Here is a 12,500-nt window from a genome sequence, read left to right as displayed (position 1 = left end):
CTTTTTCTCTCTTTAATTCAAAGTTATTCTCCTCCTCCCTCTCCCTTTCATTGTTCTCAGAGCTCTCCTCCTCCACCTCTTCAACCTTGAATCTATTAATTTTTTCTTATGCCTTGCCTGGGATTGGGAAAGTCTTCCTGACCTTCTCCTACCCTTTCTACTTCCCTCCTCCTCCAAGTCCTCCTCTTCCACCTCCACTAGTTTTTTAACTTTAATCTTTTTGCTACCCTTTTGTTCCACTAACACTTCAATTTTTTTCTTTTTCTTATTTTCACAGCTAGGGGAAGGCTGTGGGGTATGGATTCTAGTACCAATTCTGATACTAAGGGGGGAACTCTGATGGTGGTGTTGGTTGTCAATGACCACCACCCTAGAGGGGCAAAGGGTGAGATGGAATTGGTATAGATGGAAAATTAGGCCTTGGTGAATAATGGTGAAGTTATGCCCCTTGTTCCTCTTCTCCCTAACATCACTGACCATATCCTCTAGAGAATGTAGCAAAAAAAATGTGATAGAAATAAAATCCATATTTCTAAAATGATTCAAGAGGGGAAAGGATTAATAGTAGTAAACACAAAACCTACCCTCTAGCATAAGATATTTCATGAGCACCAGGTAGACATCGTCCTATGGAGCTAGCAGCTTATATCTCTTAAATCCTCCTCTGCAGTGCACTAGTTCTTTGTCATCCATGAAAAAATTGCTCATACTAGCCTTGTCTATCATTTTTGTGACCTTTCTCCATTTTTTCTCTTCATAGGCAGCCTAGCAATCATGGCAATTACTTCCTCATTTACTCAAAAAGTAATGCCATTTATGGTTACCTTGCAACCATTCCACCCATTAATGAACTAGAGGGCACAAATCTCATCATACCCCACCATCGCTTGCATGTAAGGAAAAAATTCCCCCTCCTTTAATAGGAACCAGGTAGCCATCCTGTCTTTGAAATTCTCAATTTTTATGGGCTCCAGCCTATTCAAGTCTCCACCCATATCTTCTCTACCTTCTTTTGATTCCCCCACCTTAGTGATATGCATCTGAATCTCCTTTTCTTCAATATCACTATTAATACTATTAGCCCTGGCCCTTTCTACAAAGAGTGAAATAGTTTTACAAGCCTATTTTCAAGACACTTCAAAATTGCATGTGAATTCATTATGAGAATCGTGCATTTTAACATCATAATTTTTTCACCCCTAAAATCTCTAGCAATATTAATAATGATTTTATTCATACTTTTAAAGGGGAAGTAATTTGAATTCCGTAGTATATTACCATAATGGAAAAATGCCACTCTCCTTAATTTGCATTCATTCACTTTTACATTTGTACGACCACATCTTCTCCTCATTTCCCTAAAACCTTTATTAAATTTAGCAAAATTTGACTTTCTAAGGAAGTAATTGCCAAATTTGGCCCTGGCCTTAAATTTTGTCATCATAATTAATTAATACCCCCCCCCCTCTTTCTTTTTGTATCAAGGACTTAATATCCTCATTTAGATTTTCCATATTTCTCCAGCACGTGACTAACATTAATTCAAAACCCATGGTAGCCACCGCATTGGCCACTTTATTTCCTTCTCTATAGATGTGTTGTAGGTGGAAATTCTCTGTCCCTTCTAAAATATGTCTAATGTCTGTGATGATAGTTCAAATATTTCATCCTGGTTGGGACACTCCATTTACCATATCAATAATTAATTTGGAGTCCCCTTCTATAGTTATTTCCTTAACTAGCATTTCACTAATCAGCTGAAGACCCCAAAGCAAAGCCATAGCTTCAGCCAAATTGTTACTTCCACCCCCCACCCTCCTAGAGTAGACTGACAATGCATCACCATTCCCATTTCTCAACACTCCACTCGCTGCTCCTGTACCCCCTCTAGCAGCACCATCAAATTTTAGTTTAAATTGTGTTATGATTGGTGGTTTCCATCTCATTTTCTATCTCATTAACACTTTTGAGTTATCAAAAATATAAAAATCCTTTTGAACACCCCATTTTTCAGCAATCTGACCTTATTGCCTACTTGGTTCTTCCTTTGGTAACTTACATTTTTCTACCCTTATATTTTCCTTTAGTAATTTCTCCATGATTCACATAACCAACTCCATAGGGTTTTCCACCTCCCAAAATATTATGGTGTTTCTTTCTTTCCATATATGCCAAAAAATATATGGTGGAACAATTCTCTACAGAAAAACCAATTTTTGGTGGTAGAAGGGACAACTCTAGTTCTCCATGAATTGACATAAGTTGTCCTTCAGAATCCAATTCAAACCAAATTTCTCCCACACCATAGCCCAAATATTTAAGGCATATTGACATTCAAGGAACATGTGAGAGATACTCTCCTCCTTTTCTTTGCAAAGATAGCATCAGTTTGTGATAAAAAAAACCCCTTCTTTTCAGATTGTCAAGAGTTAAAATTTAATAATGTTGAATAGTCCACCAGAAAAAAAAAAATTTAGGGAGTAGATTACTAATCCAAACTTTACTCCATTATGGTGGGAAGAAGTCCTTACTAAAGAGGTGTTGGTAAGCCAATTTGACTATAAATTTTCCACTAAAAGTTAAGTCCCAAACTCTAGTATCCTCTTGGATCGGAATATGGGGTCTTTGTGCTCCTAAAAATATTTTCAATTCCTTAAGAAGCTGAATATCCTCCTAAGAGTAAGTGTCTTTACATAGTTTCCTCCACTTCCTCCCCTAGTCAATATAGTCCTCCACCTTCCCTCCTATGTCTTCCTTTACTAACTCCATTAGTCTTTTGAATTTACTATAGACCAGCGGTTTCCCCCCAATCCAATTATCCTCCCAGAATCTGATACTATGCCCATTTCCCACAATCCACCTTGTCCCTTCCCTTAGTAAGCTTCTACTCTTGACAATATTCATCTAGATTTTGGAGCCTCCTAGGAGATCATTATTGAAGAGATTCCAAGTGAAAAGGGAATTTGACAAATATTTAGCTTTCATTATATTACCTCAATCCATCTTATCATCTCCCAATCTCTAGCCTATCTTCATAAGGAGGGCTTTATTTAGATCACAAAGTCTTATTACTCCCAACCCCCTTTCTCCTTTGGCTTACAAACCTCATCCCAATTAACCATGCTCAATTTTTTCTTCTCGTCCATCCCTAAATAGAGGAAATTCCTATGTATTCTCTCAATTTTGTCTGCAATATTTTGGTTAGTTTTAAAAAGGGATAGGAAGTAAATTGGAATACCTTATAGAGCCACCAAGAGCAATTGTCATTTACTAGCATTTCTTAAAATTTTCCCTTTCCATCCTACCAACTTCTTTTGAATTATTTGCACTATAGTATTCCAGAAGTCATTAGTCACCTCCTTTGTGGTTAACAGTAGGCCAAGATAAGTATCTAGGAGGTTGTCAGACTAACAACCTAAAATGTTTCTTATCTTCCTTTCTAATGAGGCATCAGTATTAAAGAAATAGATCTTTTATAGTAATTAACTTGTTGGCCTAAAATTTCTTCATAATTGTGGAGAATAGTCTTCTAAGCTTTAGCTTCCATAACCAAGGATTCTCCAAAAAGGAGAGTATCATCAACAAATTGCTATAGCACTTCGGTATCAGTAGTTGTAGTAGGCTTAATCCCTTTGACACATCTTGTTTTACCTAGTTTAGAGAAAGGCCTCCCCAAAACCTCAGAAACCATAATAAGAAAGATAAGGTGATAGTGGGTCACCCTATCTTAGTCCTTTCTTTGCTCCAAAATTACCCCAAGGGGAACCATTTAAAAGAACAAAAAACTAAACCAAGCCTACCATCATCTTAATTAGATTTATAACTTTGTCATTGAACCCCACTCTTTCGAGCACATCATAGAGGAAGTCCCACTTCACCCTATCATAAGCCTATAAGATATCCAACATGAAGGCCATTCTAGGTCTTTTATTTTTTCCATTGAATGAATAATCTCATGTGTGGTTATCGCTACATCTAGGATTTGTCTTCCCAGAACAAATCCCTTATGTGGAGTATCGATAATTTTTTCCAGAAATGGTTTTATCCTATTGACCAGAACTTTGGCAAAGATCTTATAAACTATATTGCATAGACTTATAGGCCTAAAATCTATTAGGCTCATGGGTGTCAAAATTTTGGGGACTAAAGCAATAAAAGTCTTATTAATCCTTTTTAGCAACTTCCCAGTTTTAAAGAAATCTCAGGTTGCCCAAACCAATTCACTTTTAACAATCTCCCAGAAGTGCTGGAAAAAAGCTGGAGGGAAACCATCTGGACTTGGGACCTTAAAAGATTTCATAAAAAATATAGCGCATTTCACTTCCTCCTCCATGATGTTTCCTAGAATGTGGTTTTTTTTCCACCTCACCTAGCACCTGTGGGATCGTATTAATCAAACTTCTTCTGATAACCTACTTTCCTGCATTGTTATCCTTAATGTAAGCGTTGCTATAATATTCCACAACATGTCTTCCTATCTCCTCCTAGTCTTTAAAAACCCTTCCTCCTCCTTCCAATCTACTAATAGTGTTTCTTCTTTTATGATTGGAGGTTGGCCAATGAAAGAAAGTAGTGTTTTTGTCACCCTTAGTTAAACATTAGACTCTTGATCTTTGTTTCCAAAAAAATTCCTCCCTCAACATAATATCCTTCCATTTTTTTCTACATTCCTCTTCTTCCTAAGTTTCACTTTCAATGTTATTTCCTTCATCAATCTCCCCTTGGAGCTTTTTAAGTTTTTCCTCCACTTCTCCTTTAATTTTGTGTAATGCCCCGCCAAGGGATCCAAAGAATTAACTTAGAATTTCACTAAGTTAAGTAACATTTTTTTTATTATTATAAATAACATGGAAGTAAATACCACATATAACTTGTAAATAATAACGGAAGCAATAGCAATGTCCATCTAAAAGTAAACATAACATACATAACTAATTTCATTCTTTAAGAATCCCTTAACGTTGAGTTACATCTAAATTAACTAACATACATGAATCCATCTAGAACAACATCCACATGAATAATAATGATAAGTCCAATGTTCATACATTACATTTTCAAATGCTCAATCATCCACTGTACATGTCACAGGGTATGAAGGCTTAAAAGAATATACATATGTGAAATAAGGTACATCATCCTATTCCAGTCCATGATACATCAAAGTAGAGATAATCACATGATACATCATCATAGAAGACATATACATCCATCATAAAGATCAAACAAAATAAACTAAGTGCATGGTTCCTCCCAACCGTTAATAGCATCATTAGACCATCGTGGGCCCTAGCCATCCCTCCATGTGTAACATCCCAAATCACCGAACAGATCATCAGTATTAACATAGTAAGAATGTCACTCCTAACATATACAACATCATATGTAGAAAGTAATCTAACATGCAAATATAAGCATAAGATAACACCATCTATCATATGCTAATCATCAATGAAAGGATACATATCCACCATCATGAAGGACGCATCAGCCACGATGTCTCAATGAATCTCAAATGATAAGAGTGGAAAATACACTATCACCTGACCGCGTGGTACCTAAGTGGTCCACTCCCACCGTGCTGAGGAGATAATCTCAAGTCCCAAAAAAGCTATCCATAACACATAGCACAAATCTCTATAGTCCAGGAATCCTAAAAGTATACTAACTCAAAGGTTTTCATCACACACAAAATTGACATCTAAATTTCAGAGGCACACAATGACATGTAGGAACCTACTATGCAAGCGAGAAAGTGTCATCGCATTTATCATGTACAAGTTACCCTAGCAATTAGCTAAACTCCACGAGTCCATACTGATCTCATGCAGCCACTAGTATCCTCTCATACTGACGAGGCATACTACAGAATGCACGGTTACAACCATGCATTCTCACTACTCCCTTCCTAGCTTGTACAAGCGCTCAAGGCATGGACGAGAACCAAAACAATTATCTTTTTAGGTTCATTTAATCTCCATTTAGTGTGTAAATGTTATCACTTATTAACCAAACTTACAATGAGTTACCTTGGCAACCACTTAGGGCCCCGGCCCCAATTGCAAGCCACTTTCCGACACTACAAGTAGATAACCTACCCTAAGCTCATGGAATCATAAATCACCACAGTCTTGTACAAGCGACTGTAAAGAAAATCCAAAAGATAATCCACAAAAAGAATCATCAAATATGCATAAAAGCATCAAATGTCCATAATAAAAATCATCAAACCTCCAAGATAAGAATCATCAAATCTCCATGAGCATCCGAAAAGCATCCATAGAAAATCATGACCACAACAGTTCTCTATTGGCAACTGAAGGCATCACTGATAATCATAAGTATCCATTGGTTCTCAACAAGCAACCAAGAATATCTCAAAATCATACTGATCGAAGACTCCAAAATGGTTGAGTCAAACATGTCACAACATGACATCATCAAGAAATAAATTCACATTTCAGTCCCATCATGGCGACTAAAAATAATCCAAAGATAACTGATCAATGACTCAAAATAATGGTTAAGTCAAGTGTCTCATACATAAGAATCTTAACTATAACAATCAGTAATCACAATCAATTCATAGAGCATTCCATCACATAACCATGGTTGGGCTTATAAAGATTGAAATCAAATAAGATCAACATGCCATCACATCTCATAATCCCTGAGCCTCTGGTAACAACCTAGGACTGGTCAACACTAGTTAACCCAAAACCCAAAATAAGAAGCATATAAAATACATGATGCAGACACATGTTTTGGTTTTGCCATCTTACATAGTTGAATCAAGTGTAGAGGTTTCCTGTTTTCTGTTTGCAAGTATACTTTGAAGCGTCTAAGTTTCATCATTTGACCTACAAGTCAACTCAATTGTTCTCCGATAGCATTATCCTTCCTTTAATTCGTATTATCATTAATCTTTTCAAATAAGACTCTATCGCACAACTTAATTATTAATATCATAGTTATATTATCAACTCAATGAATATCAATTGATTTAAAATCAATTATAATCCAAATCCAAAAATTAATATCTTTTACCAAACTTTAATCATCAAATAATCTCCTCTAGATTAACTCTAATTGAATTTATTGATAATTATTTAAATCATTATTTATTAATAGTTTGTTAGACCCAATAAACATTAATAAATAATAAACTCATCAAACTATTATTTTTATAAATCTCATTAGTTAATATTTGACTAACTCTTAACACCATAAGGTATTCAAATGTATTAACATAACAATTCAATCTTAATCCAATATCATTTAGAGTTTCTAAATTTTAAATCAACATAATATAAATTATCATCTTACAATTATTTAATCAATATTAAAATCAACTTTAGACTCCATTTTCTAATTGCTCTAATAATATTTTGTCTATGTAAAGATCCCTATCACAAACCAATAAGACTCATTGTAGATTTTAACATGAATAATCTCCAAATTCTTAACATTATCATCTTCATTAAACAACTCTAAAATTGTTTAATATATATTAAATAGTATGCAATATACATTATACAAATTCCACTATATGAACTATATTAAAATCTCTTTTCTTTTAATTTTCTCTCATTTACAAATCCATTTACTTAGATTGACTAATAATTAATTACACTTCTTCGACTATTAACTAATCTTAATTAAATTTGATTTAATTAGATTAGATAATAAACCATATAAAATTAATATATATTAATAAGATTCTAATAAGGCAAGATTGCAATAATATCTTTAATTCATTCTATGTTTTGATATATTATTTTTGTGAAGTTTAAGCATAAAGAACTCTTAGTTATGAGAAATGGAAAAATATTTGTCCTTGAATAAAACAGTCCCAGAAAGACGGCCATATCTCCCTAATGAACCATTGGATCGGGCTAAAATTTAAATATGTTGGAGAGGGTAAAGTTGCGCCACTTCTAATCAGAGCGATCGAATAAATTCGATCACGATAAAAAGTTATGAATGACTGAGTTCAGGTCTATCCAAGGGATAACGACAAGACAATTTGTGATGAATTAAGAATTTTCTGTTAAAATAATTGTTCTCTAAATTTAACCATAATAGGGTTTGTTCATATGCATCTAAAAATATAATTGATAGAAAGATTACATCTAATCATTCGAATTTTCACCATAAAATTTCTATTTTAATTCCAAATCTTGTCTTTCTAATTTAATATAAATTCGAACCCAAACTCGATTAAGATCTAATTATTTCTCCTTAGTTGGATCTATGATTTTTTTATTGTTCTTGAGTCCTCCCATGCTTCAATTGCTCTCCATGCTATATCTAAGCTTCTATGAATGCCTGAATATAAAGAGCTCTCAAGAAACCTTTGGAATGCTTTTTGAAACCGCTGAAAGGTGTCACCAACTAAGCATGGGTCTTTTCCAACCTTTTTGATGAGTTATAGAGTTGTAGACACCTTGCGCTTAATTGATGCACTAACCCCCGTATTGTTAACACATGTTAATTCTCATGCAAGTTTATAACTCCAATTTACTTTACTCTTTTCAATTTTATTTATTTATTTATTAAGTCTCATGCACTAACTTTAATATCTCCACTTTTCAATCTTAATATATTTATATTTTAATCATATGAGATTTAGAATCTTTTAATAATAAAAAATATATTTTCCACTTTTAAACTTTATTGCTAAAATATTTATTAGCTTTAATAATAATATTATTTAGTCATTTATTTGAAAATGAGCTCCAAATATATTATAAATATTGTCACATTCCAAATTTAATATTATAACTTTTATCTTCTAATTTAATTATTTTATTTTCAAATTTAATTATTTTATTTTCAAATTTAATTATTTTATTTAATTAATTTTTCAATTAATTAAATTAAATAAATATTAAAATATCATATTAATTTTTTATTTAATTAAACCATTAATTAAATCTTATAATTAGGCTTAATTAATAAAAAATACTCCAAAGACTTACAAAGGTAAAAATACGAAAAATTCATCATAGCCAAAATACATACAAATCAAACCAAGGGGTTTATATCACGAATTACATCATCTGACGAATTCAAAAGGTACTCAACTTAGATACTTGTCCTAATTTTTCAATTAGAACAAATGGCTTAAAGGGTTGGGATTTGGACTTGAGAATTTATCTCCCCTCTCTTATCATTGAGATAATGTGATAGGGTACGCTCATCTTGGCAATTCAAAGAAGTCGATACTCAGTACCTGCAATCTGCATAAAAATCATGCATGTACAAGCACAATATATACTAAACTAAACAGGCAATGATAGGAAGTGGTGCATCGTGTAGATCCTGACTAGCAGGTGACTACGACCCCCTTCCTTAACCACATCAGACACACCATACAAAAGCAAACACACAAAGCAAACACGCACACCATACACATGCAAGTATGGGGTAAGTATCCATAAGAAAACACATATGATAATAAATCATCTTACTAATCATCATTAATAACTGCAAACACTAAAAATAATCATCATACATACATGAAATGTAGAGTCTAAGTAATCCCATCACATATCAACTGAATCCATAGCACAATATCTGATAATCTCATAATAATGTTACTAACCATCAACATGAAACTAGCTCTAAAAGAGTTCAGCAATGATAACAAAATGCGAACTAGGGGCAGGCACTACATTTTGAACAAGTCTCCAAAGGAACTCTTAGCCTAGCCCTTAACATTTCTCCTTATATTATCAAGCTTTTGGGTCAGTCTATACATTGTAGTGCCATCTAACCTTATATTCCGACATTCTTGAATTCTATCTTTGAATTTTGGGTGAGATTGCCACATTATTTCATACCTGAAAGGTTTTGGTCTGCCTTCTAAACCATCTTCCCACTGCGAGATTAAAGGGGAATTATCTAAAGCAGTTCTAGTAAGGTTCTCCAACGTGTAAGTGCATAGTCTATTCCAGTTCCTTGTCACCATCAGCCTATCTAGTCTAACCTAGATAAGATCACTCCCTTTTCTATTATTGGTTCAAGTAAATGGGTTCCCTCTCAATTTCACATGAATAAAATCCATTCTGGTCATAAAATCATTAAGATATTGCAAACTTTCTGGGCAGTCCCCATTTCCTCCTAATTTCTCCAAGTGATAAAAGGGGCTATTAAAATCTCCCATAAACATTAATTTTTTATCCTTTATATTTTCTAGAATCCTTACTAGCTTTTCATATGTTCCCTTTCTCCCTACCTTACTATTAGAAGCATATATATTTATAAGCCCCAATGTTGAATACTAGTTTAGAATTCTATTATTATGAAATTTCTATCCTTCCATACTTCAACCCCCATCATAGAGCATGAGTTCCACATGGTATCAATTCCCCCTGAGGCTCCTTTAGCATCGATATGCATATAAGAAGCACCCGGCGAAACATGACTAGCAATTCTATCAAAATTAGCACTAGACATTTTAGTTTCCTATATTAACACACAATCTACCTTTTCCTAAACTATACATTTTTTTAGAGCATATTTTTTTTGGGGATTATGTAACCCCCTTAGATTCCAAGAGAGTAATTTCATTTCTTACCTCTAGTTACAGTCTCCAGTGTAAGTTTCTTAGCACTGGCCATGTCTCTTGCTACTTGTTTGGTTCTAGTTGCTCTACTAGTTGGTCTTCCAGTTGTCCCACATACCCCTACATCTAGATCCCCCCCCCCCCCCCCCCCCATTTTCCTCCTTTTTTGAACCTCCCATTCCCCATTATCCCCCTCCTATGGTGAAGTGGGGCTTAGTTCTTTTTTAGCCTTTTCAATGCTTTACATTACCTTAGTTGCTATCACTGCTGGAGAGGTATTTATCATCCTTATGGGGGTACATACCATCTCTTGGGTAGCACCTTTTGTAGCCATTAGTTCTTGGAGGCCCTCTTCTCACAATTTAAATGGAGAGTGAGGAAGAGGGTGGCTGGTCACTAATTCGCTTTCCTCCATCATTTCTCCTTCCTTAAGTTCCCCCATTAATGAACCCAATAGTTCGTCCAACTCACATCTAAAGGGATAATAATCCATTTTCTTCTTATCCTCCAAAGCTTCCCCCTCCTTAGGATCAATATCCCCCCTTAGTCCTTTGCCTGAGGTGGTCTACACTAGGTTATCCTCCATTTTTTGTGCATCAATAGTCTCCAACCTTGGGGCTTCTAAGGGTTCCCCCATAGCTTCCATTACAATTCCCAAGGAACCTTCCTTTTATTTATCCTTCTACACTTGGGCCTTATAGTCCACAATAAGGTGTCCAAATTGACCACATTTCTAACAGAACAAGCCCACATTCTCATATTCAATGGGTTGAACTTTCTCTCCCCATTTGGTTTTGAGTTTGACCATAGCCGGGAGGGCTTGATTCAATGCCACATTCACACAAAATCTGGCATATACCAGTCTTGATTTTTTCATAGTCACTTTGTCCACAATAACAAAGTGTCCAAAAGAATTCCCCACCCATATTAGGATCTTCTCATCCAAAAATTCAAGGGGTAGTCCAAGTAACCTTACCTAGACTGGAACTATCTTGTTTATCTTTGCACTAGCATCAAAGCCCAAGTACCACCTTGTTAAGGAAAGACAATGCTTCCCATAGTACCAAGTTCCCAAAAGTGTGAGGTTGATATCCTCCTAGGATGTGAATTCAAAACAAAAGAGGCCACTTGGCATTGCTGAAACACCCAAACTACCCCTGATTTTCCATTTCTGACTCACCCATTTATGAACCATCTCAATTATAGGTCTAAAGGTGATGAATCTGCCCACAACACAAAGTTTAAGGCTAGAGGTAACATTGTCCACCAAAGTATCAGGGAGGGAGATCACTGGCCCATCTATTCCATGAGAAATCTTGGGATCCTCCATTGAAACATTAGCCACCGAAGAACCCACTAGTGTGTTCTTCCAACCTCAAGGTCCCATCTATCAATTTATGACCACCTTCCAATGGAAAAATTGCAAGTCCCCCACTACCCAAAACCACAGTGTCAGAAAAAGTCTTCCCAACTTCACCCCTAGACCCACCTCCATTCGTCGTTTCCTCCAAATCCTTGTGCAATGCTAGCACCATTTGTAGATCCAAGCAGGGAGGAGGATCCAGAGGCCTAGGGCCCACCATGAACAAATTCAAAATTCAAATTTGAGTGGTAATAGTTGCAAAGTGGTAACTTTAGATTCAGATATTATGATTTTTTTTTTAATGTTTTGTTATAAAGATGAGATGTAATGAATTAATTTTAATTGACACTTTCTAAAATCTTGAGATTAAGTAATTTACTTAAATCAAATACTTATGAACTTTATAAATTATATTTTTCATAATTTAGTTATATGTAGTTTTTTTTTATTGTATTCTATTTTTTCCCCCTTCTCTTCATTGATTTTGAGTGTATTTTTCCATCTCTTTTTTCCTCTTTTGATTAAGTTTTTTATCTTTTCATTTTCACTTTCCATTTTCCTCTAGAT

This window comes from Cupressus sempervirens, chromosome 10 (assembly GCF_028749045.1).
Source record: "Cupressus sempervirens isolate cs-2001-9-10 chromosome 10, ASM2874904v1, whole genome shotgun sequence".
Lineage (NCBI taxonomy): Eukaryota > Viridiplantae > Streptophyta > Pinopsida > Cupressales > Cupressaceae > Cupressus > Cupressus sempervirens.
The sequence above is the reverse complement of the archived record's forward strand: the minus strand, read 5'-3'. Positions refer to the sequence as shown.